The sequence below is a fragment of the Parasteatoda tepidariorum genome, chromosome 4, assembly GCF_982258835.1.
Source record: "Parasteatoda tepidariorum strain Cologne lab strain chromosome 4, Ptep-v5.0, whole genome shotgun sequence".
NCBI classification, from domain to species: Eukaryota; Metazoa; Arthropoda; class Arachnida; order Araneae; family Theridiidae; genus Parasteatoda; species Parasteatoda tepidariorum.
Window position 1 is genome coordinate 64582832 of NC_141758.1, and position 15776 is coordinate 64598607.

Genomic DNA, 15776 nt, shown 5'->3' on the forward strand with positions numbered 1-15776 from the left:
ATTTTTTATTTTTTAATCTCCGATTTTCAGAAATTAAGTTATAGTTGTTTTTCTGCGCGTTGACAGACGAAACAAGAACCGAAAGTGAACTCCCGAAAACGAGGCTAAAATGTTTTTCATTGTGCTCAGAGTATTTTAATCTTTATTTAATAATGTTATTAAGACAAATAAAATATTAACAACTTAAGACAATTAATAATATTAAGACAAATAAAAATTATTTTCAGAAATTAAATTTTCGAATTATTAATTATTTTTGTTGTCAGAATTTTATAACGTTTCAGAATTTTCTTGGATTTTAAATGCAATTATTATTATTATTATTATTATTATTATTTTTTTGAAAAATCGTAATTTTAAGAAAATTTCTTTACGCTAACACACATTACAAAATAAGTTTATTATAGAATACTTTGAAATTTCGTAAAGAGATTTTGTATAATGATAGCGATGTTTTGTACTAAAAGCCTAAGTCTAAATGTGGATTAGTTATTATTAGCTAGTTTTAAGAAAGAATATTTAGAATTTTTTTAAAGAAAGTTTAATGTTAAGCAATATACTTAGTTCTACTTCATTATCTTTTAGAATTTATCTCAAAATTTCAGTTCAAAACTCAGCTAATCACATTATTAATTTTAAGAAAATATTTTGAAATTTAAGCATTGCAGTTTGTTATAGAACTGCAACGTGGCATGAAAAATTTGGTATTTTTAAGCTCCAATTTGCCCTTATTTTCTAAAATTATTTTGAAACTTTAATTTTAATTTATAATGTAAGGACCCTGTTTACCAAACATAAAATTAAAATTTTAATGAAATCTTTTTTAAAAAATATTGTGATGAAACAGTCGGATATCTTAAAATATGATGATTAATATACAGAAAAGTCTAAGCATTTGCTTCCGAATTTTAAAGTAAATCATGTTTTCAAATTCCCTTTCATATATTGTTCACAATAAGTGTTAGCAAATCACATAACATAACGCACATATAATCAATTTAAACTGTTTACAAAGGTTTTTTTCCTTTTGGGATATTTAATTCGTTTTTACATTACTGCAGCATTCGTTTCTATAAAATAAATAGGAAATATAGAGTATGAATGTACGAAAGAACTTACGTTTGGTAAACATAATTTTCTAAATTCATAACATACCTGAAACAAAAATAAAATAGATTAAATTTTATCGCACAATATCAGTATTACAAATATAATTGAATAGTTGTTAAGGTAAATGGGTATGGTAAAGGTAAATAATTAAGGTAAGGTAAATTCTAGTTAAAAAGGAAAAATTGCAGAAAACTGAAGTTAGAAAGTAAACAGCAATAAGAAATTTACTTAGAAATATGAAATCAAAAATAATAAAATTTGAATGTGAAAAAATTTTAGTTCTTTGTAAATCACACCAACACCGGAAAATACCTTTGTCTGTTATTGTATGCTTTCATTTTTTATTGTATCATGTTGATTTTAAAACATGTAATAAGAGATTCATCATAAAGGATCATTTGTTATAATTATTTTGCTTATATAATATGGTGACTAAAATAAAATAACTATCTATTTAAAATAATTATAATAATAATAATCCATTTTGGTTTCCAAATTATTATCGATTTAAAACAATTATAATAATAATAATCCATATTTGTTTCCAAATTATTATCGATTTAAAATAATTATAATAATAAAGTAAATAATTATAATAATAATCTATTTTGATTTCCAAATTATCCAAAGAATAGTTTTCGTTTACACACACTTCTTTTCTTATTTTTTTGATTTCATAAGTGTCTTTTCTGTTAAGTCTGAACAAAAAAACAATATTTTATTATCAGTTTTTGTACCCAAAGAATAGTTTTCGTTTACGCACATTTGTCTTTATTTATTGATTGATTTTTTTTTATTAGGCTAAACATAATAGGACTTCATAATAAGATGTTTGAACAAAATAATAATTCGTTAACATCTGTTTTTGTAGAATGTTAAACTCTAATATTCACATGTTAATTATCTTAATAATTGAATTGATAATTGAATTAATAATTGAATTAATAATTGAAAATAATAATTGAATAGATTCATGTAGAACAATTTAATTAATTTGCCTATATTTCACCAAATGATTTTCATAAATTTAGTTTGCAAATTTGAAAATTGCTTCTGAAAACTATATTTTTCTTCCAAAGAGAGAAAATTGTTGATTGATTTTTTTTAGTAAGCTAAGCATAATAAGATTTTTGAACAAAAAAATAATTCGTTGTCATCGGTTTTTGTAGAACGTTAAGCTCTAATATTCACATGTTAATTATCCTAATAATTGAATTGATAATTGAATTAATAATTGAAAATAATAATTGAATAGATTCATGTAGAACAATTTAATTAATTTGCCTATATTTCACCAAATGATTTTCATAAATTTAGTTTGCAAATTTGAAAATTGCTACTGAAAACTATATTTTTCTTCCAAAGAGAGAAAATTGCAGTCCTGTTCAATTTTTTCAAAAAAAAAAAAAAAAAAAATCGTTACTAAGTGAAAAAATAAAAAGCATTCTAGAAAAGAACAATTTACAGAAAAAAAATAGTTTGCTGTACATTTGAAAAGAAAGAAAAGAGCTTGTATAAGGAAGTCTCTTTCCCTTATAGACAAAATAGGCCCCAGTTTTTAAAGGCTACAAAAATAGAGAAGAAAACATCCCCAGAATATACAACAAAAGAGAAACATCTTCTACAAAAGACGGACGAATGAAAAAGCGTTTCGGACAACAAAAGGTGTTGAAAAGGTTCAACAAAGGACTTCCAAAAAAGTAATAGCAAAAAAAAGAAAAGAATACTTTATATAAAACATATATAGATATATATGTGGGGAATTCTAAAAGAATAAATGCAGGGAAAAAGAAAATTTTGAAATCTTGTTTTGTGATGTCTATTGTAGAGTGAGAACTATTTTCATGTGCCAACCATGTGGTTTTAGCGCCAATCCGCCTTTGAAACATTGCCTTGTTTTCTTTAAGATTTCTTTTCAAGATCTGGAAAGTACCATTTTCATTTTATTTTGTTGACTTCATCCCTTTCTGTGTTTCTTGTATGTGTGGTATTTAAGTTCTGAAAAAGACTCATTTGAAGTGTGGGGCAGCAAAAGCCACAAACTTTTATAGAATGCCTTTTCTAAACATTAAAGAGCACGTGTTTCGGGAGAAAAGAACAGAAGAAAAAAACTGTCTCGATTTTTCTTTTCTTTCTCTCAGGTGATGCTGGCTTTTCCCGAAAATATTTTTAATATCTCTTATTTATCAAAGTGGTTGCCTCGTTTTTCTTTTTTTGATTTTTTAAAAATCAACATTTCTGTTTTTCTTTATTTTACAATCGAAAAATATGATGGCTGATTAATATGGGTGTTTAACTTTTAAATCTAAGGATAGGTGGCGCTGGAGGCTAAAATTCTTAAAAGGACTTCTGAGTTATTACTTCCTATTTATTTCTGCTTCTAAATTTAAACTCGTCCCCCTTTATTGACATTCGAAGACTTCTGAGTTATTACTTCCTATTTATTTCTGCTTCTAAATTTAAACTCGTCACCCTTTATTGACATTCGAAGACTTCTGAGTTATTACTTCCTATTTATTTCTGCTTCTAAATTTATACTCGTCAACCTTTATTGACATTGAACTTGTACAATTTACAATATGACTTCATCTATCTACTATCCAATTTTTTAATTCATTCAACTTTTGCTGAAAACATTAAAAAAAAAATTAGATAACCCTAAAAAAAGAGGCAACCTTACACTTTGTTTATGTCATAATATTATTTGCCTTAAATCGATTTATGACTGAGGATCTTTTAGAATTTAGAAAATTCATTTGAACTGTAAAATATTGTGTAAAATGTGTAAAATTTTGCGAAAAATTTTACAGTTGCTTTAATACAATCTCAATAATAAAACTTCCGAAGAGTATCAAGCCAGTTTACCCATCGTCTCGTAAACATAAGCGGAGGGATACACAGGGAGTTTTGAAGATTTTGTTTTGGTTATAGAATCTTGTTATTGTTTAAACTTAGTTAAACCATCCATAGTAAATGATATAGTAACTCTTGTTCTTTAACATATCATGTGCCTATCAAACCAGCTCTACACTGGTTCACAACATTTCATCATAACCTTGTAAACCGTAGAGGTAGTTTTTTTGTAAATTTTTGTTTTAAAAAAAACTAATAAATACAGTGGTACCCATATTTTCTCACTTTCTACAGAACCGATTAGCTTTCATTTACAATAAAATATACTGGCTGTTCAAAAAGTAATCGACGATTTGAAATTCAATTTAAAAAAGTCGGAAAGAGATAAAAATTCAAGGCTTGCTTCATTCTGCATGCGTACCGTAGTTGTTTTAAAATTAGTTACAAAACTCTTCAATGGATGGCGTTGTTGCATGTAAAAAGCATGTTTTTAAAATTAATTTATTAATTAATTTTTTTTTTGTATGTTTAGTTACGCTTAATTTTGAATTCAGACTGTCCTGCGTTATTGCAGCCAAAAGTGGTTATTTTAAAAGCACAATGTTATAATTTTTCACTGACGGTAGCTCCTTCTGTTCACGAACTTTGCAACTAATTTTGAAACTTGTTGTTCTTGTTTACTAAGTAAAATACCGCAAACTGTATATTTTTTATTTCCTTCAGATTTTTAAATCATAAATTATTTTCGAGGCATTCCATGTATCTTTTTATCCAAAAGGAACTATTTGTTTTATAAAACTGAAATACTGATCTCATATCTAGTAATATTGAAATTTCCCTTACATTCCTTAATGGAAGAAAAAAATTCATTTATCTTTCATAATATTTCGAAAAGAAATGTCGAAATAAACAGGAGCAGAAATTACACACTAAAATATTCTCTTTCGATTTATTCAAAAAAAAATTTTTGTCCGGCATCACTCGTTTCAAAATATGAATTATCCGATTTATAGTTGAAAGTATTCGTTTATAGTGGTTACTCGTTAATTAAAACTGAACTAAATAATTATTATGTTTGTAGTAGCCGAAGCGAAATAAAATGTTAATACTTAAAAAAAAAAAAAAAAAAATCTGACATTCATTAATTTTGTATCTGTTATAAAGTTCTTAAAAGTATCTGGCTAACACAAGCATGAATAAAAAATACATATAACAAATAACAAGATCAAGAAAGAAAAAAATAAAAAGGAGAGAATTTTTGGAATTTGTTGATTAGTTTAGGTAATTAAATTTTTTTTTTTGTTTATATTTAAGATTTGTACTTATCCATTACATATATTTGAGGGTGCCCCCTTGGCAAAATTGGCGATTTTTGTTTGGCGCCATTCCTGTTTTCGCAGAACACCGCGCAAACAGGACTGGCAGCCAAAACATAATGAAATTTCAATAAAACATTAGAAAATTCCAATAAAACATCGGCCAAAACTTAATAAAATTGCATCGAACACAATATAAAGCAACTAACTGTCCAATGAAATTACATATAAAGTTGAACATTAAAAAATAACTCTAAAATCAAAACCAATCACAATCACGATTGGGTTTCTAAAAAACTATAGACGTTTCCTTAAATAAAGGAACATCGCCCAGCTTGGCAATCACAGCTTGGCGAGAATCAAAGGGCACCCTCAAATATACGTAGTCTAACCCCGTTACGGTTATCTCAATTTATTTTTGCTTTATTCACGTGTGGGTGTTGTGTCAATAAATGTGATTTAGAAAAAATTGAAAAATAAATAAAAAAAAAAAAAAAACTGTTTCTTCAATATAGCTGGATTTGTTATACTGTATTAAATATTTGTTTCGGAGACATCTTAAACAAATCCTAAAAACAAAATACAAACAAAATCTATAAAAACAAAGAAACAAGAAACATCTGAGCACAAATAATATACATCCTACCAAAAACAGACCAAAAATTAAGAAAAAAAAGTTAATTCAAATGTAGCGTAAAACTGAAGGGACAACTGAAACTAAGCTGAATAATTATTCTGTACCTTGCAGCGTGAGTGACATGAAAAGTCACAAATTTTTAGAAACCCCAACATTCATTAAATGTGACCAAAAATGTTTCGCAATCTTTTTCCCCATTGTTATGTCAGATCAATTAAAAGGAAGTTATAAAGATTCCACAAAAGTGCTGCTAAAATACAAATGGAGTCTTCCATTATTTCTGTCTTTTGTCATCCCGCTGTATCAAACTATGAACTATTTACAACAAAAGGATCTGCCAAACAATAACAAAGCACTTACAATGCTGTTTTATATGTTTCGATTTAAGATTAAACCTTGGAACCGTCACTGGAATCATATGAAAATAAGGAAAAATCTCTCTCTTTTTTTTCTCTTCAAAACATTTGGGTTCGACATATTTGAAGCTTAGACGTTTTTAATTAGTTGTTTATTTCGTAATTTATTCAGGACACAAAATCATAGAAAACCACGCAGATCCCCGAATATTGGTTTTGTTCTTTCACAATTTAAAAGGAACGAAAAACAATAAAATCCCATGTAAAAATTAAAGCATAACTATACCCATAAATATGATTTTACTTGAATTATAATTATTCACTTTATTTTTGACTCAGAATAACAACTAAAGTAATTTTAATAATTGCGTTCAATTTCCTCACCATAGAAGAAAAAATTTCCAGTATCTTTTTTTTCTTCTCTTTGCATACTGTCCGAGGACCAAGAGGGCACATTCAAATTTCTGTTAAAAAAAACTTTTACATTTGTTTCTCCAATATCATTTTCTTCTTGACATTTGAAATTGCATTGTTAAAGGCTTTTCATTCGACTCTTTGATAACACTTTTTTTTTCCTTTATAAAAATTAAACTATTAAAAGCTTACAATTCATTACTTCAATATCACTTTGCTCTTGACATTTAAAATTGCATTGTTAAAGACTTTCATCAGATCCTTTGATTTCACCTTCATCTTAACATTCAAATTTCTATTAAAAACGACATTTCAGTTTGATTCTCCAATATCATTTTCTTCTTGACATTTGAAATTGCATTGTTAAAGGCTTTTCATTCGACTCTTTGATAACACTTTTTTTTTCCTTTATAAAAATTAAACTATTAAAAGCTTACAATTCATTACTTCAATATCACTTTGCTCTTGACATTTAAAATTGCATTGTTAAAGACTTTCATCAGATCCTTTGATTTCACCTTCATCTTAACATTCAAATTTCTATTAAAAACGACATTTCAGTTTGATTCTCCAATATCATTTTCTTCTTGACATTTGAAATTGCATTGTTAAAGGCTTTTCATTCGACTCTTTGATAACACTTTTTTTTTCCTTTATAAAAATTAAACTATTAAAAGCTTACAATTCATTACTTCAATATCACTTTGCTCTTGACATTTAAAATTGCATTGTTAAAGACTTTCATCAGATCCTTTGATTTCACCTTCATCTTAACATTCAAATTTCTAATAAAAACGACATTTCAGTTTGATTCTCCAATATCATTTTCTTCTTGACATTTGAAATTGCATTGTTAAAGGCTTTTCATTCGACTCTTTGATAACACTTTTTTTTTCCTTTATAAAAATTAAACTATTAAAAGCTTACAATTCATTACTTCAATATCACTTTGCTCTTGACATTTAAAATTGCATTGTTAAAGACTTTCATCAGATCCTTTGATTTCACCTTCATCTTAACATTCAAATTTCTATTAAAAACGACATTTCAGTTTGATTCTCCAATATCATTTTCTTCTTGACATTTGAAATTGCATTGTTAAAGGCTTTTCATTCGACTCTTTGATAACACTTTTTTTTTCCTTTATAAAAATTAAACTATTAAATGCTTACAATTCATTACTTCAATATCACTTTGCTCTTGACATTTAAAATTGCATTGTTAAAGACTTTCATCAGATCCTTTGATTTCACCTTCATCTTAACATTCAAATTTCTAATAAAAACGACATTTCAGTTTGATTCTCCAATATCATTTTCTTCTTGACATTTGAAATTGCATTGTTAAAGGCTTTTCATTCGACTCTTTCTTAACACTTTTTTTTTCCTTTCTAAAAATTAAACTATTAAAAGCTTACAATTCATTACTTCAATATCACTTTGCTCTTGACATTTAAAATTGCATTGTTAAAGACTTTCATCAGATCCTTTGATTTCACCTTCATCTTAACATTCAAATTTCTATTAAAAACGACATTTCAGTTTGATTCTCCAATATCATTTTCTTCTTGACATTTGAAATTGCATTGTTAAAGGCTTTTCATTCGACTCTTTGATAACACTTTTTTTTTCCTTTATAAAAATTAAACTATTAAATGCTTACAATTCATTACTTCAATATCACTTTGCTCTTGACATTTAAAATTGCATTGTTAAAGACTTTCATCAGATCCTTTGATTTCACCTTCATCTTAACATTCAAATTTCTATTAAAAACGACATTTCAGTTTGATTCTCCAATATCATTTTCTTCTTGACATTTGAAATTGCATTGTTAAAGGCTTTTCATTCGACTCTTTGATAAAACTTTTTTTTTCCTTTATAAAAATTAAACTATTAAATGCTTACAATTCATTACTTCAATATCACTTTGCTCTTGACATTTAAAATTGCATTGTTAAAGACTTTCATCAGATCCTTTGATTTCACCTTCATCTTAACATTCAAATTTCTATTAAAAACGACATTTCAGTTTGATTCTCCAATATCATTTTCTTCTTGACATTTGAAATTGCATTGTTAAAGGCTTTTCATTCGACTCTTTGATAACACTTTTTTTTTCCTTTATAAAAATTAAACTATTAAATGCTTACAATTCATTACTTCAATATCACTTTGCTCTTGACATTTAAAATTGCATTGTTAAAGACTTTCATCAGATCCTTTGATTTCACCTTCATCTTAACATTCAAATTTCTATTAAAAACGACATTTCAGTTTGATTCTCCAATATCATTTTCTTCTTGACATTTGAAATTGCATTGTTAAAGGCTTTTCATTCGACTCTTTGATAACACTTTTTTTTTCCTTTATAAAAATTAAACTATTAAATGCTTACAATTCATTACTTCAATATCACTTTGCTCTTGACATTTAAAATTGCATTGTTAAAGACTTTCATCAGATCCTTTGATTTCACCTTCATCTTAACATTCAAATTTCTATTAAAAACGACATTTCAGTTTGATTCTCCAATATCATTTTCTTCTTGACATTTGAAATTGCATTGTTAAAGGCTTTTCATTCGACTCTTTGATAACACTTTTTTTTTACTTTCTAAAAATTAAACTATTAAATGCTTACAATTCATTACTTCAATATCACTTTGCTCTTGACATTTAAAATTGCATTGTTAAAGACTTTCATCAGATCCTTTGATTTTACCTTCATCTTAACATTCAAATTTCTATTAAAAACGACATTTCAGTTTGATTCTCCAATATCATTTTCTTCTTGACATTTGAAATTGCATTGTTAAAGGCTTTTCATTCGACTCTTTGATAACACTTTTTTTTCCTTTATAAAAATTAAACTATTAAATGCTTACAATTCATTACTTCAATATCACTTTGCTCTTGACATTTAAAATTGCATTGTTAAAGACTTTCATCAGATCCTTTGATTTCACCTTCATCTTAACATTCAAATTTCTATTAAAAACGACATTTCAGTTTGATTCTCCAATATCATTTTCTTCTTGACATTTGAAATTGCATTGTTAAAGGCTTTTCATTCGACTCTTTGATAACACTTTTTTTTTACTTTCTAAAAATTAAACTATTAAATGCTTACAATTCATTACTTCAATATCACTTTGCTCTTGACATTTAAAATTGCATTGTTAAAGACTTTCATCAGATCCTTTGATTTCACCTTCATCTTAACATTCAAATTTCTATTAAAAACGACATTTCAGTTTGATTCTCCAATATCACTTTCTTCTTGACATTTGAAATTGCATTGTTAAAGGCTTTTCATTCGACTCTTTGATAACACTTTTTTTTTCCTTTATAAAAATTAAACTATTAAAAGCTTACAATTCATTACTTCAATATCACTTTGCTCTTGACATTTAAAATTGCATTGTTAAAGACTTTCATCAGATCCTTTGATTTCACCTTCATCTTAACATTCAAATTTCTATTAAAAACGACATTTCAGTTTGATTCTCCAATATCATTTTCTTCTTGACATTTGAAATTGCATTGTTAAAGGCTTTTCATTCGACTCTTTGATAACACTTTTTTTTTCCTTTATAAAAATTAAACTATTAAATGCTTACAATTCATTACTTCAATATCACTTTGCTCTTGACATTTAAAATTGCATTGTTAAAGACTTTCATCAGATCCTTTGATTTCACCTTCATCTTAACATTCAAATTTCTATTAAAAACGACATTTCAGTTTGATTCTCCAATATCATTTTCTTCTTGACATTTGAAATTGCATTGTTAAAGGCTTTTCATTCGACTCTTTGATAACACTTTTTTTTTCCTTTATAAAAATTAAACTATTAAATGCTTACAATTCATTACTTCAATATCACTTTGCTCTTGACATTTAAAATTGCATTGTTAAAGACTTTCATCAGATCCTTTGATTTCACCTTCATCTTAACATTCAAATTTCTATTAAAAACGACATTTCAGTTTGATTCTCCAATATCATTTTCTTCTTGACATTTGAAATTGCATTGTTAAAGGCTTTTCATTCGACTCTTTGATAACACTTTTTTTTTACTTTCTAAAAATTAAACTATTAAATGCTTACAATTCATTACTTCAATATCACTTTGCTCTTGACATTTAAAATTGCATTGTTAAAGACTTTCATCAGATCCTTTGATTTCACCTTCATCTTAACATTCAAATTTCTATTAAAAACGACATTTCAGTTTGATTCTCCAATATCATTTTCTTCTTGACATTTGAAATTGCATTGTTAAAGGCTTTTCATTAGACTATTTGATATCATTTTTCTTTTACTTTAAAAATTAAACTATTAAATTCTTACAATTCATTACTTCAATATCACTTTGCTCTTGACATTTAAAATTGCATTGTTAAAGACTTTCATCAGATCCTTTGATTTCACCTTCATCTTAACATTCAAATTTCTATTAAAAACGACATTTCAGTTTGATTCTCCAATATCACTTTCTTCTTGACATTTGAAATTGCATTGTTAAAGGCTTTACATTAGACTATTTGATATCATTTTTCTTTTACTTTAAAAATTAAACTATTAAATTCTTACAATTCATTACTTCAATATCACTTTGCTCTTGACATTTAAAAATGCATTGTTAAAGACTTTCATCAGATCCTTTGATTTCACTTTCATCTTAACATTCATAACTCTACTGTTAAACCTTTTCAATCTGATCATCCAATATAATTTTCTTTCTGACGTTCAAAAATTGCATTATAAATACTTCCATGTGTTAGATACAGTCAAAGTCAAAAATACCAATAACTTCGCAAGAACTGTAAAGATCACTAATGATTACAGATTTCGCTTTCATATAATCGAAATTCAAAGGAGTCCTGAATAATACCTTTATAGAGACATAGAATTTCAACGAGAAATCAACAGTCGAAGGAAGGTGGCAACTGAAAGTACAATGATACTGCAAGATCACAGTGGATAATCATTATATTAACTAAATTTCCATTTATAAAAGTTGTTCATGTAAAGTGATCAAGAAAAATTTTCAACCAGTTTATTAACCTGGCTCTAAATAACGATCGTAAGTAGATGGCAACTGAAAATACTATGATACTACAAGATCATATCACAATAGATATTCAGTATATTAACTAAATTTCCATCTATAACAGTTGTTTAACAAAAGCAATCAAAATTTTTTTTTAACCAGTTTAATATATAGTTTTAAGTGAAGATCGCTAGTCAAGGGCTGCTGAAAATACAAGGATACTGTAAAAACACAGTGGATAATCATTACCTTAACTAAATTATAACAGTTGTTCATCCAAAGCGATCAGCAAAATTTTCCAACCAGTTGAAAATCTGGCTCTAATTAATACGATATTGCAATATAAGTCTTAAAAAAAGGGGATAAGCCATCAAATGTCTTTTAATGATGGCAGTAAACAATAGTTAGCAGTTACACACAGGGAATAAAGAAAACGTAAGAAAATAAAAATATAATAGTCCACAAACAACGTTGTGAAGAGATTTCCATTAGTACTGGGGTTTCGATAAGATTTCTTTTTTTTCTTTTTCTCCCTCTTCTCCATGGTTGCCATGAATGAATAAAAAGTAACAAACTGTAAATGACAAAAGAAACGAAAATAAAGAGGACGAAAGAGAGAAAAAGAATGGAAAAGTAAATAAATGAAAGAGAAAACGTTGCTATCCGGGCAGGGCACACAAAAGAAACCGGACAATGGTCCGGCAACAACGCGTTTCTGGTGGTCCATTGTTGGCCGGACCCACTTTCTTCCTCTGACGGGGCTTTGATTTGGTAAGCACGCATTCTAGCTGCCATACTCCCTCAAAATAAAAATAAAAACGTATAGAAAAGAAATCGTGACGCAAAAAGACGAAGTTGCTTTCAACCACCCCCTTCTCACGCCCCCACGCACTTTCAGGAAACGTATAATCCACTAACGGGAATAGAAATCTCAGGTTTTTTTTTCTTCAAAAAACCAAGTAACTACCGATTTTTTTTTTATCTGTAATCTAATTCAGGTATTGTACTTCGTATTATATATTTAGCTGTTGCATGACAGAAATGACGGGACATTCCAGTAAAATAAAATAAATATAATATTCTTTTATGAAGTATGAATTCAATCTTTCAGTAAAAAAAACTTTATTTATTACACTCGGAGAAAAGAAAAAAACTCTGGTAACATTACCGTACTGTATAGTCATGACGTTTCTGGTTTTAAAAAAATAACCATACTTCTGGTTAATAAAATCAAAATATATACGGTATTTGAACCATTCACAGGGCTGCCAACTACACTTTTTGCAAGATACTCTATAGAGTGGTAGAAAATTCAAATTTAAAGCTTTTAGGATTTTTGGTAACTTTGCCAACATTTTAAAACTCTCACAACGTGAGAGTTGGTAAAAAACGAAGTTTAATGTAAACTAATGAATCATTCACATGTAGTGGTACAGAAAATAACTTTAAATCAAATTTACAAAACAAAGAATCATATATTAAAACATGAACTTAGCTACTATTGGAAGAAATTTTCCCCAAAAGCTTAGAAAGTTGGCATTCCTGCACTTAGTAGTTTTTCCTCTCATATGGTAACGGCTTAACGGAAATTCTGACTTTAAAAATTACAGTTCTATTTTCACATTTAGCAAATAATACAAAATCACACATTTAGCATAAAATACGATACTGAAGAATGGATTTAAGGAATAGAGGATTTTTATCCCACCCTCTACGGTCTCATGATAAAATTACTGAGTTTAATCACATTATAAAAAACCTTATTTTATCATTAATTTTACCAAAATCATTACCAAATTGCAAAGGGTAAAAAGAAACCAACTTTTGGTGTTCCCATGGAGTCAGAAACATGGTAAATTTTACCATATTGCTGATTGGAATAAAATTGATTAACAAATCACTGATTGGAATTAAATACGTCACTATATTTGTTTATTTTCAATATAAATCAATAATTTTATTATTTTATATAATTAAGTACAGCAAAAAAAAAATTATATAGTTAAATGAAAAGATCTTCAAATGATTTTTGGAGATTCTGAGTAAAATTTTCATTTCGACAGTAGTTTTAATTGCTCGCAATAATTTTGCTGTAGACCTTAAGCGACGCTTTTTATTATTATTAATTGCAGCTTTCTATGCTTTTATATATTCAGCTTTATTTATGGCTATAATAATTCTCATTATTTAATTATTTATGTAAAAATCCAAAAACATATTGAGCCCAGAATATTTTCTCTCGGTCATTTGAGTTTAATATATTACAATAAACAATCAGAATCAATTAGTTTTGTCTTCAGCGCAAGTAAAAAGTATTCAATAAACAGTGGCAAGCGAATTCTTTGATCCCTTTTATTACTATTTTAGTACTACTAGTAAAAAGTATTCAATAAACAGTGGCCAACAAATTCTCTGATCCCTTTTTGCACTATTTTTAATTTTCTACGTTTGTATACATTCAGCTTTATTTATGGCTATAATAATTGTAATTCTTATTATTTAATTATTCATGTAAAAATCCAAAAACATATTTGAGCCCAGCCTATTTTCTCTTGGTTATTTGAGTTTAATATATTGCAATAAGCAATCGGAATCAATTAGTATTGTTTTTAGCGCTAGTATTCAATAAACAGTGGCAAACAAATTCTTTGATCCCTTTTAGTATACTATTTTATTAGTCTTTTTCTCAAAGTCTTCAATTGTAGGGAATACCACATTAAAATGTAGGGAGGAATTTAAAAATCAGAAATTAATTCCAATTCAATTGAGAACTTATCCTATCCCAAAACCATAGTTCTAGACAATGGAGAGGGAATTTTCTCGTCGCTGGCAGGGAAAAATGGGAGATGCCTTACAATGGCTTATTCCTCGAAAAGACAATAGGCCGAAACACTAGGACAGAAGACTAGATGGCTCGGGTTCCGGCCTTTTGTCATAGGGTATATTTGAGTTTTCAACGAGTGGCATCCTGTTGGTATTGTGAACGTCGGGGGTAGCTTTTATTTTCTCCAGGGGCTATTGTGTCGGGGGCCTTACTGGCCATAGGGACCTTTTGTCATCGCAATATTCTTCTCTTGCTGACCCGATTTGCTAAATGGAAAACGGACCCCATTGTTGGTCACGCAGATAATGGACGACTCCAGAAACAAAAGAGTTAGGCCATAGAAGCCTGGATGGGTTTGTTGCTTCAAAGTTCTGACAAAGGGTATTTGGGCGTGTTGGCTGACAGAGTGGGAGATGCGTTTTTGTCTTTATTAGAAGATGAGAATTATGAGAATTTGATGATATTAATAGAATAGTGATACTTTTTAAAAATGGATTAGGTCAGCTCTATAGAGTATATTTTATTAATGATATCATTCGATACCTTTTGATACTAATGTCTAATATATTAATGTTTCAGAGGTTCAATATTTCATAACGTAGGGGAATTGTTATTTGATGGGTTTACTGATTGTTAATGATTTTTTGAAATACATTCTATGTACACATTTAAAAACTCAATACAACTACGTAAGTTCGCAAAGCACAGTTTTATTTTTTTCGTTTTAGATAAGTTCAATCGACAACTTACCTAGCGTAATTTTTTTTTTTTCAGTTTCTGACATGTTTAGAGTATATTTTATCAATGATATCATTCGATACCTCTTGATATTTATTTATAATATAATATTAATGTTTTAAAGGTTTAATATTTTCGTAACGCAGGGGAATTGTTATTTGATGGGTTTACAGATTGTTAATGATTTTTTAAAATATATTCGATACACACATTTAAAAACTCAATACAGCTGCGTAAGTTCGCAAAGCACAGTTTTTTTCCGTTTTAACAATGTTCAATCTACAACTTACAAAACGTAATTTTTTTTTTTTCAGTTTCTGAAATTTTTCTGTTTTGTTAGTTTCAAAACGCAAGAATTTTAATAAATTAATAATTTAATGTTAATAAAAGTAAAATAAACGTTTCTGTAATCTTTGTCGAAATCTGTTCTGTATCTTTGATTAATTTCATTTTAGTGGAAATGAAATTTTT

The 15776-nt window shown here is 27.6% G+C and overlaps 1 protein-coding gene across 2 annotated transcripts in view; it reads right to left on the reverse strand.

Moving 5' to 3' along the window:
- Positions 1-15776, reverse strand: part of LOC107438641 (uncharacterized) — a 583728-nt gene that overhangs the window by 475440 nt on the left and 92512 nt on the right. Inside the window, exon 1 of one of the 2 annotated variants that reach the window (XM_071182380.2) lies at positions 1120-1150. The exons of the other annotated variant lie outside the window; for it this stretch is intronic. The gene's annotated coding sequence lies outside the window, so the exon portion shown is untranslated. Of the gene's footprint in view, positions 1-1119; positions 1151-15776 lie in introns of those variants that run through there. 2 annotated transcript variants of the gene reach the window in all.